Raw genomic sequence first — 16,633 nt, forward strand, 5'->3', positions numbered from 1 at the left:
CACACAGTGTTGTTTTTGGGCTATGGTTTGGCTCCTCACTTCTTAGAGAAGTGCGCACAGTTGCGCGCACCTACAACACTGAAAAAATTACAGTCTTTGCTGGGCTTCTTGAATTTCGGCAGAACTTATGTTCCGGAATATGCCCAGCGTATCAAGCCTTTGTATGCTTTGATACAACCTACTTTCTCAAAATCATGCTGGCTGCCTGAGCATTCGGCCATTCTGCAATCGTTGCAGGCTGATCTGCTCGGTTCTAAATACTTACTGACTCGTGATAACCCCACCAACCTGGTGATAAGAATAATTCCAGGGGCGGTGGGTTTCACGTACCTGACTTTTAATGAAGGAGACACAGTGCCTATTGCTTACAAGTCACACTTGTACACTTCGGCTGAATTGCGGTTTCCCACTGTGGAGAAAGTTTTAACTGCTGTACAGATGGCGATTCTTAAAGAACGAGCTCTGTCACAGGGGAAGCGCATGTTAGTGGTAACACCCTGTCCTCATTTGGAGGCAGTCACGAAAGCCAGTGTACCGAATTCTAAAGCTTTGCACCCACGGTGGATTCAATGGGCAGCGTCATTGACGTCCACGGATGTCACGTTTATTTTTGATGCCTCATTACGGTCGCAAGAGTACTTGCAGTATGAGTTCGTTCATCCTGCTCCTCTGGCTATGCGACCTTTGGAGGACTTCCATTGCATCATTTACACTGATGGGTCGGCGCAGGTTGCGCATGGCTCTAAACATGCCTACGTTTCCGCATGCGCTATTGTGGTTGGTGCTATGTTAAACGATGAATTCATTTCCAGGGAGGTACACACGTTGCCCCTGGGAGATTGCACTGCACAATTGGCTGAGCTTCGTGCTCTTTTACTAGCGTTGGAGTACGCAGATCCAAGTGTTACTACTCTGATTGTAAGTGATTCTTACTACTGTGTCCAGTCTTACAATGAGAACTTGTTCTTTTGGATTCAAAATGATTTTCATGATTCCAAGGGTAGCACAATAAAACATAAAATGATCTGGGTTCGAGTGGCAGAGCTTAAGGCTATGTTGCCACTCGTTTATGTGATTCATACTCTCGGTCATCAGCGCGTGGGAGTACACGCTGTTGGCAATTCGCTTGCTGATGAAGCGGCGAAATCAGCAGTATCTACATACTTAGTTGCAGCGGTTACTAGATCCAAAACCAAGATTGATAGCGACATCTTGGCGGCAGTTGCTGCCTCTGAGAAGGGAAGTAAACATCCTGCGGGATTCCCTTCGAAGTACAAATACCACTTAAGTCCCGAAAAGGTTCCTTTTGTGACTATTCCTGACGTTGGGGAACGGCTGATTCCCAACTCGGATCGCAGAGCAGACTTGATTACAGCGGCACATGAAGGTGTGGCGTCTGCGCATGCGGGCGTCTCGGCCACTGTAACTCAATTACAGCAACGTTTCTGGTGGCGGGGTCTGTACAAACAGACGCGTGATTATGTCCTTCTTTGTGACATATGCCAGCAGATTAAACCTTCGACTGCTACGCGTCCGCCACAGACTCGGTTGTACATTTCTAATAAACCGCTAGGTTGTGTTTATTTAGATCACTGCGGTCCTTTTTCATCTGATACTGCGTATAAGTACATCTTAGTAGCGGTTGACTCATGCACACGCTTTGTGTGGGTATGGCCACATCGCAGCGCTGATTCACGGACTGTCATTAAAGATTTGCGTGTCTTTATAGGGATTTTTGCCTGTGGTACCTTCCATTCGGATCAGGGTCCGGCTTTCGCCTCTAAGGCGTATAAGGATGCCATGACTTCGATGGGGGTCCAAGTCAAGTTTTCGTCTCCCTACAGACCTAAGGGTAACAGTGTAGTTGAGCGAATGAACCGTGATTTAAAGCAATCTTTGACAGCCCGAGTTATAGGCACTGGCAGAAACTGGCATGCTCACCTATATGGCGTGCAGCGTGCTCTTAATAATCTCCCTAGAAGGTCTCAGGGTGGGCGGACCCCATACGAAATGCTCTTTGGCATCAAGATGTACGTCCCTGACCTTGACGTTCTAGACTGTGTGGTTCGCGCCACTTCCTTTGACGCAGATGAACATTGCAATGTTTTACAGAATCTACAAAAGACCAGAGACAGTCTTGCAAAGGAACATTTGCCCTCCACGTCGGATGATGCGTTGCAGATCACGGTAGTCGGCTGGCTACCCCAGGTTGGAGAACTGGTTCGTGAGAAGATCGATAACAAGAAAGAATTTGGTCCTTCCTATCGAGCTCCGGTTCCAGTCCTTGGAGTGAAGGGCACAAGAAAAGTCATTTTACCACCACTTCCTGGTCGTAAGGAAAACAGGTTTATTTCTATTGACAATGTCAAGATACACAGAGTGGCCGATTCTTCTTAGCATGACATCGGCGGTTTCCTGTCCTTCCATTGTGAGAAATTCAGTTATGCCCACTGCTTCTAATATTGAACCTGAGGTGGCCATCGAATTACCTGCTCTTTCCAGTCCTTTATTAAATAATTTACCCGGAACTAACATTGATGAGATGGACTATGCCTACCCCACTGATCTGTCCATACCAGACCTGCAGGCACGTTTGGCCACGGAATCCAGATTTTCATTTGACTCTGTTTCCCTTGCCTCAAAGAAACCCTCTCGTTTTGCAGTTTATGCGAGCCTGTTTAAAAAGCATTTTTTGATACCCCCTTGGACATACATTTGGCTGGTCCTTTTTTCAGTTTACCTTTTTATGTCAATTGGTTTTGTGTTTTATTTTTTTCGAATCATGAATGGACACTATGTGGATGAAAGAATATGCATTACTCATCTAAATGGAACTTTGGCCCCGCTTTCGCCGTCACATTCTACACACAGATTAAAAAGAGACTTGACTTTGGTTAACATCACAGCATGGCCTGTCCTTGATGGAATCGTGTGGGATGCAGTTTGGTTTCAGATTCATGGCCCAATGGAAGTCGTTAATGTTCCTAATGTACTTAGAGTGAATATGGGGGATGTGGTGAAACAGAACATTCGTTCTGATGACTGGGATGTTAATGCTGTAGAAACTTTGTTTTCTGATTTACAATACTATGCTGCCTTTGATGCTGAGGATTTATATTTGGAATCTGCTAATTATGGTGAATTATTCTGCTACCAGCATTATGGCAATCACTTTTTACACAAAACATCATCCCGTAGGGATACTGTTAATTTTACTCAGTGGGAACATTGCCCGGCACCTAAACATGGGAGTTCAGAAACGTTTCTGAAAAAGTATACTTATTTCACTGACTTTAACTCGTCCAATCCCGAGTCCTTTTATTTTAAATTTCATAACACACCTATGTCCAAGGTTAGACTTACCGATACTAAATTGTTATATTCGAAGACCTTCCTAGATCAATTAGTTACTGGAGGCTATGAGCTATGGAGGGAAACAATAGACCTTAAATCAGTTTGGGGTTCAAGGGCCTGGCAGGTACAAGGCACTGAGGCTTTGCACCGTGCATGTCTCATCCCGAATCATATGTTGTTTTTAAATGAAACAATTTCCCAGACTACATGCTTTGGATTGGCTACTTCTAAAAAGTTAAACACTCCTTCTTTCCCGGAGTGGGAGGAATATGATGGTTGGAGTAATTTTACTCAGTTGTCCATTAAGGAATTACAGCTTCTGCTCCTTAATTCCACCTTTAACATTTCCAGTATGAATCCTAAGGGTTGGCTGCTTTGGCACCGTAGTGCTGATTCTTGCCAGAATAGATTTTTGAATTTAACTGACGGTTTTAAAGCTGTTAGATCTGATCCCCGGTTTAACTTGGGTCATACTGTCACCTCTTATTCTGTAGGCAAGTTGTGTCAAAATTGGCTGAAACATTCAACTTTACCTGCCGTTAAGAATCACCTATCTAAACTCAATGCAGACGTGGACTTGAATGATTTCATTAAAGGCCCGGCTAGTGGCAGGTCGAAAAGGTGGTTATATGGGGTTTACAATGAAATCTGGAAACTATCACAGATTGAGGCTGCTACACGCCTTAGGGCTATTGATCAGGCGAATCTTGAGAAAGTGCTTGCAGTTGTTGACAATAGCATTAACGTGCTTTCTTCTAGAATATACACATTGGATAATATTGTGTCGTCAGTTGTCGATATTGTGCATGATGAAGTGTCAGTATTATACCATGGTCAAAATCAATTACGATCAATCATGCAGTTTGCATGGACCCTTCAAACTCTAAAAATGGGTAAAGTTCCCTGGGGGTACATGAACGTTTCTTCTTTATTTGCACCGTTTAATTTGACTGACAAACAACGCTTACTTTCAATGCGTGATGCTTCCTTTTCTATGTTACATATTGAAAGGTTAGAATCTTTACCTTTTTCCGTGGCTGAAGCCACTACTGCAACGTGGCTTATCCACGGTTTAATAACGCTGCCTTTTGCTTTATATAAGTTTTCAAATTGTATGAAATATGTACCAATAGGTCGTTATGAAGCTTTAGGTAGCGGTTTCCTTCATGAAGTCTGGTCACTCCCATACACATACAGATGTTTTAAGGATGACCAGGAAGTTTATCTGAAAGGGGAGGAGTATACTGAGACGCCAGATCATTCTTTAATGTGTAGACACATACAGTTACACGGTTCATGCAACAAGGACCGACCGAATATGGCTTGCGTTTTGCAAGGCACGCCAGTTCCTGCTATTATCCCCACGTTTAAATTATTAGAGAATGGCAGTTATTTAATGCTCAATAATGAGGACTGTTGTGGATTAATTAAAGGTATAGCTTTCATAGTAACAGTAAGTGAGCGGGTTATTTGCTGCAGAAATGTGCTCTATCCTCCCACACATGAACATAGGGAGTCTTCCATCTGGCCACAGATACCAACCTTGGGAGCAGAATTCAGCGGCATGGCAAGAATAAGGGCTCTTTTGTCCCAGAAAGAGGTGGCCTTGAGCTCGGCCCGTGAAACTTTCGTGCTTCACATTGCAAACACCCGTACAGAGGTTCAGGCTCTTTTGAATACTGATTTGCCTTTGCATTTCGGAGCGATGGTTCGTACTATCTTTAACGCATCCTCCACAAAGGGCCTAGCTCATTTTTTTAAAGTTGTTAGCAGTGGTCTCGTGACTTCCTTTGAAAAGATTTTTGGAGTCATCCCTGCTTTCTTCCATTCTATTTTTTCATCCTTGTTTGGAGGGTTCCCGTTTTTACTTGCATTAGCAGCTGGCGCTCTAGTGTTTTTTTGTCTTTTTAAATATGGATGTCCTTCCTGTGCAAGACCCCGCGCAACAGCTACTGACGCGGTTTCGCAACCGCATGCTTGAATATTATGGCACACTGCCGTTGGCGACATTGAGCACGGTTTATGGATTATCGTTTCGATTCTCCTACTTCACCTGTGTCCAGCCTGTGTTTCACTGCCTGACCTGTGATTTCCATTGGGCCATTGATTTGTGTCTCTGCGGACCCGTTTCTCTTGACGTCGATTTTAATCAGCTGATGAGTCCTATCATTGCTCACGAGTTGGTTTGTTCTGACGAGAGGATTATGGCCTTAGCAGTGACGCATGGACTAATTGGTCCCTGGGATATATTGTCGGCAGCACTGAATTTCTTGGAACTGAGTTTTCTGGAAAACCCACCAAGCTGTCCTCTGATGGTTATAGAGGATCCGGTGCTGGGAGAACATGTATGTTCTTTTCCTCTTTTAAATTGGATGGCTGACCTTTTTTCGGATGAGGACAGTGATTTCTTATTGGAGGCTGTTGCTACCTACTTTTCATATACAGTTTTGTCATAGACACTGCCTCGGATTGACGTGCTGATTAATAGCATTTCATTAATTTCATTGACTTATTTGTCACAATTTTTTCTTTCCTTGCCTATTGGCTTGAGCCACGATATATTTTTGGGCTATTTTTTTAGCATTCATTTTTTAATGTTTGGTTTCGATTCATGCTCGTTTACTGTTGAGTTCTGCTCTCATGTGATGGCACTTCTGTTATCATATTTAGTCCGTTCTCGGATCATGGGGGGGTGTCATGTAGCTCCTGTATATCCTTATATCGTGTTAAGTTAGCATAGGTACATTTGAGTTTTAAACGCCATTTTCCATTCTTGCAACTTCTGCACACGATACTTAATTGTTGACTTAGCTTTCAACCTAGTAGTTTGCTGTGGTTTATGTGAGAATAATATGTTAGTGCTCTGATATCAGCTTTGTTTAATAAACTATGTCTGCACGATGAGTGCTGAAGCTTCAGGAACAACACGATATGGAATTGTTATGAGGTCTGATCTCCACGCCTTCATAGTCATAACACAAGTGCAGCCTTTGCCAATTCTGGCTTCAGGCGGGATTGATATTGCTTTGCATGAGACACATAGAACACACTTGATGCGGTGCACATGCAGAGAGAGCTGGTGTATGCTGATGTGATTCCTTCATGCTAGGACACTAAGGTATGGGCCCGCCCTAAACCAACCCAAAGAGACCTTCTTAGCTAATAATATAATATATGTGTTAGAGTGGGTGAGATATAAGTGTTGTTAACTCTTATTCATTACAGTATGTTAACATGCTGTCACCATTCGCTTTTTATGTCTTAGTAACTATGCTGGTAATTTTGCTACTGATAATAAGTATACTTGTATTATCTAAGATACTGCGCCTGAGAAGACGGCATTAGTAAATAAACATTTCAAATGCACATATGTCTTCTTTACTCCATGTTCTGGTTTGTAATGATAATATAACGAAAGAGTGTTCATGAGTTCCACGTATCCTGAGGTACTGTAAGTTCATGTTCTGGTTTGTCTAAACATTGGGAGTTTGTTATGACCAATGAGACACTGTAGCTAGCTCGGTAAGGGGTTTGTTGGGTACTTAGGTGAATTTTGGGTCACCCTAATTCTCCGAGGTTCCAATCCTCTGTGCACAGTTCTGTGTGAGAACAGAAACCCTGCGACACACCCAGTCAAGAGATCAGGGCTAGATCCAACACCGTTTTTTAGCTCATTGCACCATCCCAGTTTCAGAACCTGGCTGTATGCAAATTAGTCTGTCCCTGGCCCAGTGCATCATGGGAACAGGGCAGACCAGACTACAAAAGCCAATTCTTACATTGGGAAGGAAACAAGCTTCCGGGGACCGGTTTCTGGCATTTCAGCCGTCTTCGGCCTGGCTTGCTTGAATCCTGATGGTGCAATGAGCAAGGGACTCACATCTGAGTATACCCTTCCACGCTTAGGGTGGACAAAATTATTTACAACAAGGGGTGGTGATGGACAGAGTCTCTGAATTAAGCAGAGTACTCTCACCCAGTCAAGAGATCAGGGCTAGATCCAACACCTTTTTTTTTAGCTCATTGCACCATCCCAGTTTCAGAACCTGGCTGTATGCAAATTAGTCTGTCCCTGGCCCAGTGCATCATGGGAACAGGGCAGACCAGACTACAAAAGACCACATAGCACAATTATTCCTGATACCCAATCCTGACATACAGGGTTGCCGCACCACTGCCCCACAAGGCTTTGGCCTTTTTTGCTTAGCAGTCTTACCACGGTGACCCTCCTAGGGCACAGGGTAATCTCCACAGTGCCACACAGGCCTCAGCCCTTACCACACAGCAGTCATGGCACAGCTATCTTCACAGCGCCTCTCTACTGGCATATGGGGGTTGCCGCCTCAGTCAGCACACCGGCAATGACCCGATTAGTGCAGCGGCTGCTTCCTCACACCTCACAACACGAGTCCTCTCAACAGGGCTCCCCACTGGACCTGCTCCCTCCATTGTTCTCCTCTTCCTCACAGGGCACACTGGTCTTGACAAGCTGGCTGGCAGTGGTGCTCCAGGCTAGGTGGTCTTGGTTTCCCTCTGTTGTGTCCCCTCACCCAGCAGGGAGACAAGCAGGCCTTGGCCCCATGTCCTGGTCTGCCGCGGTCGGTAGGGGAGTACTTACCGGGGCGGTGACATGGGGAGGGGGAGGGGCAGGGTGGGGGGTAGTAATCTATGGATAATGGACGTTTACAGGTAAGTAAACATATTAATAAATCAAATGAATTTCGTTGCGTGCACTGCATAGCATTTAGGGATGCAGTGCACACAACAAAATTCGTATGATTTATTTATATGTTTACTTACCTGTAAACGTCCATTATCCATAGATTACTACCCTCCACCCTGCCCCTCCCCCTCCCCACGTCACCGCCCCGGCTGGTACTCCACTACCGACCATGGCTGGTCCTGGTTATATGTACAAGTCTTGCAGAGCTTTCCCTGCTTACACAGCCTGTCTGGCTGCTTGGCAGACGAAACATTTTGGCATTCTCAACCCTCCCTTCTTATAGTCTATTTCCTGACACCAAATGTGATTTAGAGTCTGGGTCTTTAAAGTTTTATGTTGGGATGCCTGTCACAGCAGAAGACGTTCCGAAGCTGATAGTCTCATAACACAGGCCATGAGAGTGACTAGTGTTCAAACCTGATGAGGCCTGTTAGCCCAAAACCGGTCCCATGATGCTTGTTTCCAGTCCAGGGAAGACATGGCTTGGCAGTTTGAACTGGACTGTTCCCCTGTGGCACAGGGTCAATACTGATTTGCATATTGTTGTGTCTGAACTGGGGTGGCGAAATGAACTAAATAACGATGATGGATTCAACCCAGATGGTGACTGGGGGTGAGTGTCTGAAAAGTTTCAGCACACCGTCTATCATCTCCTTGTGTTCACACCTGGATGTTAGCCACAGTGATATGTGTATCAAAAGGATAATCCCAGGCTCCCAGCACTACTCTTTATGATTTCCTTACCAGCCCCATCTCCTTCCTGAGGTGTGTCCAGGCCCTTTTCCTTGTGATCCTTCACTGAATCAAAGAGCACCCTTTGAAGTGTACAGGGGAGCCTCGCTCTCCATCCTCTAGTGTGTTCTAACAAGCTCATAGGAATGCAGCAATATACCAATCAATGTGGGGGGGGGGGATTTCTCTACCTCCTCATGTCTGCACCAGGAAAGACTAGGCCTCCTAAAATGGGAGCCAGGGTCTTTCATGTAATGTAGCATTACTGGCACACTTGCACTCAGTATATTTTCACAACATACACACTATCTAGTACTGTTGCCTCCATGCATTGAGCCATGCATACATTCTGCACACACTTTGCACTCACTGCTCGGTACTGTAGCCTTTCTGTGTTGCTAACTGCAAGCACACTTGCAGCCCGCACACACACTCACCATGTATGCACTGTACTCCTCACAGGTATACATACACCCAGTACTTCCATCCCCACCATGTACGCACTGCACAACACTTCTCTATCCCTGTATTGTACCTTTCCCAGGCTTACAGGTTAAAAAGGACTTTCACTCTTACTAATCACTACACAGTACGCTGCCACCATTGCACTCATGCTTCTCAACTCCTGGTGAAGGTGGAAACCTTCCATCGATATGAGGGTAGTGCTTTGGGTGCTCTTCCCAATCCAACAAGACCGCAATCTGTGAGAAAGGCCTACGTCTTGGTGCACACATATGAATTGTGTTTGCCTCTGACAACAGAAATCCGCATTTGGGATCTAGACATCAGTAAATGTAAATGTAAATGTATTGCGACTTATATAGCGCACGTATCACCCGAAGGCATCAAGGCGCTTGCTTAGGGAACCCGTCCTGGTATTCCCCTGTGAGATACCCCGGCAGGGTATCCACAAGGTGAAAGCCAGGCATCCCGCCACGAGGGGCCGTAGTGGAGATTAAGCAAGCTATTGCCCAGAGTCGCAGAGTGTGATCCCGTGAGTCGAGTAGGCACCGGAGCGAGAATTGTCGAGTCCGTGGAATTTTTGAGCCCGAGTCCCGCCGAGGCGGGTAATCGAACCCTGGTCCACGGCTGATCTCAGCTTCCGGGTCTGCCGCCTCTAACCACTGAGCCACGCTTCTCCAGTACAGTTGGGCATTTGCACAGGAGTGCATGTCCATTACCGTTAAGAGGATTTTTTTGTCCAATCACCTCTTTTACTAGGTGGTCTTCAGTGAGTAGAACAGTCTTTCCAATTTGTCACCAGCAAGCAGATTAAATGTGGTCCACTTCAGTGCACTTCAGGATGTGAATATTCTGGCAATACCTGGTATGGGTGCATAGTTTTAACGGGTTGAAAAACACTTTGCTGAAGTACCACCAAAGGTGATCAGAAGCTTCCCTGTGGATAATAAATATGGCTATGTCATCAAGGGCTCCTTCCTGTTACCTCCTTGCTACAGTCAACACACTCATAAATAGGGCAACTGTTGGAGCCCCCTGCTGCGCCCCCTCCTTAGCCCTCTTTGTACTGGGATTGATGTGCAGGGCTAATGTTGCATTACTCTGCAGTGTTTTATGGCTTGCCATAGCATCAGGGACGATATTCCCCAGAGCTCTATGTTCCATTGCACTTGAGTCTGTCAAGCAGTTCCACTGAACATGTGAACCAATAGAGTGCCTTGCACCAAATGTTAGAGCCTTGGTGTGGTTTTCCATTGTACACGTTTCAGCAAAAGAGACACCTTAGTTTCCTGCTAAATTGGTTCTATCTGCCAAGTTGCACTTGCCCTTCATGAAGGGTCAGGCTATTGAACTAACACGTTTCCTTTTGAGAACCTTCCATTCTACCACATGCTCCACGTGCAACATGTGAGCCAACTACATCCATTGGTATCCTCATATGGAATATAAGATATGCCCAAACCTGAATCGTGGCTTGGCCTCATTCTCTGCTTGAACACGCTTCATCCATCCCACTCACCCGCAGAATCAGCGGGAATCGAGCAGCGCTCTTATCTTCTTCAGTTCCAGTTGAACTTGTGGTTCCTGTGGTCCAAGCTCTGTCGACGGCTTGGTCATCTCCTCCTGTTCTCCCGCATCTCCTTGTGTCAAGGCCTCAAGATATTCTTTGAACTTCATACGAACTGGAAGAGAAGGATAAGTACTTGATATCCGGTTAGTGTAGGCAAGACTGGGTGATCAGCACCTTCAAGACTTTAGACATTATGTCCATGCCATCCTTGTGATTCTGTCCAGTACTTCAGGTGTTTCCACGCTCCGGGCACTTCTTGTGAACTTGTCACTTGAACTGTAATAGAGCAGGAAACTTACACCTGTTTTTCTCTGATGAACAACACTTGATTTGTGTTGTGCTTTGTACCTTGGGAGTACCAGAAACCCCAATCTGTGTTTTGTTTTGATCCTTGGGAGTTCCAGAAACTCCAATCTGTGTTTCAGAATGGAGACTGTAAGTATATGTTGCTGAAGTCAAGTATGGTCTTTCTAATATGAGGTTTGTTAGTTCACTGATGGTAACTGCCTCCTCTTGTTATTTCCAGTGTATTGGATCTTTACAAAATCAGAGGTCCTGGTCCTATGCATATCTACCTCATAAACAATGAAGGTCTCAGGAGTGTCAAATCCTGTTAAGCAGTGTCGCACAGCTGGTGAGCAGATCTAGTAACGCAAGTCTTACTTTTCTTACTTTGTCCCAACCCCTTCCTCCCCTGGGGCAGTGCTTGATTTATGAAGTCTGGTCCCTTGATCCAGTATGGCCTGAGAGGGATAGGTGGTCCAGGTTCAGTTCCAGTATCATCTCTGCAGTTTGAAGCAGGTGAATGCATGACAGTAACCATTCACACTAGTGAGATCTCACTTCTTAATATGTTAATATGAATGAGTGGGATGGTAGCACACAAGTTGGTGTGAAAGATCCATACAAAGTGAGAACATTGCCGCATGAATTTACAGGATGCCTTGCAGCAAAAACTACAGTGCAAACATGTAAGCATGATCTACCTCAACCCAGCAAATTCCCACAGCATAATGGAACTGTGTCACCACAAGTCTCAAAGAAACTCTAGTCATCCCCAGGTAGCTGTTTTAAAAGCAGCAATAGGGTTCCCCAGATAAGAGAAACCGGAGACATTATTTTTTAAGGTTTAAAGCTAATAAGAAAAAGTGAATCTCTAATGTAAAGACTCGATTTCTGCCCTGGACTGAAGTGTGATTTCAGACCTACTGCAATGGAGTGGAGATTGATTACACAAAGAAGGTTGTAACTCTCAAAGATTTTACTTTTTTTCAGTCTACTTTTTGGATCTCAAAGTCTAACTAGCAGGGCAACATCAAACTCTGAAAGAAGGAAAGTTCCCTCGATGTCGGATGCATCATCGTTGAACAATAGGTGCTAGTTTTGACACGAAAGCTGAGTGTGACAACACTAGGGGGCATATTACCAAGCAATAGCGATAATTATCGCTATTGCTTGGTTAGAGACAAAAAATTACCGCTGAGCTGCGGCGATTTTTATCGCAAATAAACCTTGGTATTACCAAGGTTTATCGCAAATGCGATAAAAATCGGCCGCAATGCATGAATATCGCTGAAAAGTCAGCGATATTCATGCATTACCGAGCTAATGCTCTTAGCCATGTTATCCATCTCCCATTGGATAGCATGGCTAAGAACAGCTCAGGGCAGGTGTTAGCTTTTGGAGATATTCGCGCTTAGCGCGAATATCTCCATAAGTTGGTAATAGGAGATAGCGATGTTAGCGACTGTTTCCAGTCGCTAACATCTTGGCACGCCCACTTTGCATGTCATTAGTGATAAATATCACTGACATGCAAAGTGAGGCCCAAGATGGTCGCTATCTCCTACTAGCTGTCGCTAACTGGTGTTAGCGACAGCTAGGTAATAGGGAGATCATTTTATCTCCGCTTTCTTGGCTTTTAAAGCCAAAAAAGCAGAGATAAACCCCCTTGATAATATGACCCTAGATTTTCTAGCTGCTGAGGCCACTTCGACAGTGGGATAGATTTGTAGTCCCACCCTGTTAAAAGATGTTCACTTCATACTTACTACTTTGATTCTCTAAATTCAACAGTGAGCAAGGATGGAGTCTGTAAGCAAGTAGACCCCCAGGAGGCCAGATACCTTTACTGTGAGGTTCACCTGCGTAATTTTGTTCAGTATGGCAAAAGGATTTGACCCAGACATACCTGGTCTTCTTGCACACATTGGCAGCATCCTTCCTAAGGGAAACCACAGCACCTTTCAGTCTGGGGAGCAGACAAACAGAAGATCAGCTGCTTGGCCCTTGGAGAGCTTTTTTTCCCAAAACTAACTGCTACAGTGAGAGCTTGACATTCACTCATCAAATTTATAGGGATCCTGATCAGCTTCAGTCTTGGACCTTACCTGTGAAAAATCTTTAAAAATAGGTATACATTTCCAATTGTGATCGTTTTGGTGTTTATTAGCTTATTAACCCCTCTGCTGCCAGATCTTCCCCCCTTTGTGCCAAACATGTTTTTGTCTATTTGAGATAGTTTGTGCTTAGGCCCCCATAACCTTTCGTCCACATAAGGTATCTGTGCCAAATTTTTTCCCCAACATCCTGAGTCTTCTAGAGGTACCCGTGGTTTGTGGATTCCCCTGGAGGGGACAGAGACATTAGCCAAAATACAGCTAAATTTGGGTTTTTGGGGAAAAATGAGAAAAAGTTCTGCAGAAGAAAGCGTCTGTTTTTTTTCTCTGCAAATTCTAAAATGTAAAATCACCATCTTCCCAGCTTACAGGATAGGGCAGACTTTTGTCAGACAATCAACATTTTCTACACAGTTTCGACATTTTACTGGACATAGCCTTTTTTCCCAAGTTTATGTGCTTTCAACCTCCTTCCAGTTAGTGGTAGAAATGGGATGAAACCAAAAATGGATCCCAGAAAGCTATATATTTCTGAAAAGTAGACTCTAAATTCAGCAACGTATCATTTGTGAAGATCCTTCATGGATTTCCTATATAGAGTAACTGTTGAAATAAAACAAAACTGAATTAGAGTTGACAAAAACAGCCATTTGTGCCTACCTTTTCATTTGTGAGTTCTACTAACTCTGGCAAATTTTAAAAAGCAATATACAATACGTCCTCTGGACCATTTTGGTTGCAGGGATATATAGGGCTTATAGGCTGACCAAGACCACGAGGTACCCAGAGCCAATAATTGAGCTGCACCTTGCAATGGTTTTTCATTGTGTACCAAGCATACAGCAATTCATTTGGTAAAATATAAAGAGTGAAAAATAGGTATTAATGAAACCTGTGTATTTCTAAAATGGAAACAAGATGTGGAATTTAGAAGCAATGGTTATTTTTACATCTCTGGATTTGTGGGCACGACTACTAGCATGTGAATTTGAGGGCATTTTTCAAAATGACTTCTTTTTTACACTGTCTTACATTTGGATGGCAGAAATGCATCGAAAGACAAATGGTAATAACATTTGTTCTACTATTCTGATTTCCCATAAGTCTCCCAATACAAATGGTACCTCACTTGTGTGGGTCGGCCTAGTGCCTGCAACAGTAAACTGCCCAACATGCAACATGGAAACATCACATTTTTCCACAGAAAACTGACCTTTTTTGCAATGTGCCAGGCTGTAAATTTTGGGCCCTAGCTAAGCCGGGAGCTAGGAAAACCTTGCAAAACTGTACATTTCTGAAAACTAGACACCATGGGGATTCCAGGATGGTGTGACTTGTGTAGCTTTCACCAGGTTCTATTAACCAGAATACCTTGCAAACCTCAGAATTTCCTAACTACACACAATTTCCTCATATTTCTGTGATGAAAGCTCTGGAATCTAAGGGCAGCCACAAACTTCCACACACACCCAGCATTCACCCAAGTCTAAAAATGATACCTAACCTGTGTGAGTAGGCCTAGTGCCCGCACCAGGATACAGCCCAAAACACAACGTGGGCACATCACATTTTTCCATTGAAAACTGACCCTTTTTTTGTAATTTGTCGAGCTGTGGATGTTGGGCCCTAGCTCAGCTGGCACCTAGGGAAACCTAGCAAACCTGTACATTATTTAAAACTAGACACCTAAAGGAATCTAGGTTGAGGTGATTTGTATGGCTCTCACCAGGGTATATTATCCAGAATCCCTCAAACTTTGTAAAAAAAACATATTGTCCTCACATTTCTGTGATTGAAAGTTTTCGAGTCTGTGATGAGCCACAGACTTCCACCCAACCAGCATTCCCCCAAGTCTCCCAATAAATATGGTACCTCACTTGTGGGTAGGCCTAGTGCCCACGACAGGAAACAGCTCAAAACGTATTGTGGAGAAATCAAAATTAGTTATAACAAATGACTTGCTTTTGTAAGGGGGTGACCTGTGTTTTTGGTCCCGGGCTCAGAGGCCATGTAGGGAAACCTACAAAACCCAGATATTTCTGAAAACTAGACACAAGGGGGAGTCCAGGGAGGTATGTTCTTGCGTGGATCTCCCAATGTTTTCTTAACCAGAATCCCCTGCAAACCTCAAATTTAGATAGTAAATTCACATTTTCCTCACATTTCTGTGTGGGAAAGCTGTGGGATCACCGCGCCGGCACAAATTTCCTACCACTCATTATTCCTCAGTTCTCCTGATGAAAATGCTTTATCACTTGTGTGGGTGGGACAAGTTCCTGCGACAGGGAAGGGCCCAAAATGTATTGTGGAGGCATCAAAATGATCGATCCCACAAACAACCTAGTTTTGCGTGATTGTCACCTGCATTTTTGGGCCTGGGCACGGCAGCCATCTAGGGAAACCTACCAGGTGAAAGTGCTGCAAAGGGACGCTTTGCTTTACACTGCTATTTTTAAATTGTTTTAAGCGTTGTCCAATTAAATGCTTTGTATTTGAATTGTTGTAAAAACTAACAAGGGGAACATTGACCAAACTTGGGAATTGGTGTTTAACCTCTACCGCGCTAGCGGTTTTTCCCGCTGTGCGCTGAAATTTCGAAAATCGCGCGTTACGTGACAAAGCCAGCTCGTCATGCGCGTAGCGCAGGTAACGCCCATGACGAGCTGGCTTTGTCATCAGCGCTGAAGGGGTTAAAATCTTGTTCACTATGTTTTTCACTTGAGGTACCATGGAGAGGCAGTTCTCTATCATAGAGTTGCGTAAGAGCAGCCGGAAGGTTAGTGCTCTAGTAGCTGACACCTTAAATGATGGCTGCGGTGCAAGCATGCAGTGTCAATATTTTGAGCTAAATTTGAGATTTGCGGGTGATTCTGGGTAAGAAATCGTTAGGGGATCCATGGAAGCCACACCTCCCTAGAGTCCCCGGGGTGTCTAGTTCTCAGAAATGTCTGGGTTTGGTAGGTTTCTCTAGTTGCTGAGCTGGGACCAAAAATTCAGGTCACCCCCTTGCAAAACCAGGTTGTTTTGTGATCGATAATTTTGATGCCACCACAATATGTTTTGAGAAGTTCCCTGTCACAGGTGCTTGGCTCACCCACACAATTGAGATAGCATTTTTTATCTGAAGAACTGGGGGGATTCTAAGTGGTAGGAAATTTGTGCCAGCCCAGTTGCCTAAAACTTTCCCACACAGAAATGTGAGCAAACAATATTAGAATTAAATTTACAAGGGCTTCTGGGTAAGTAAACCTTTTGGAATCCACACACAACATATCAAATATTTTTCTTTTGGTGACCATTTTCCAAAAAGATTTGAAGGCAAAATGTGTTCACTATGGAGAAAGTATTCACTCACAGTAAAAAGCAAAAAAAAAAACACCTAAACATTTCAGC

This window comes from Lissotriton helveticus, chromosome 10 (genome assembly GCF_964261635.1).
Source record: "Lissotriton helveticus chromosome 10, aLisHel1.1, whole genome shotgun sequence".
NCBI lineage: Eukaryota > Metazoa > Chordata > Amphibia > Caudata > Salamandridae > Lissotriton > Lissotriton helveticus.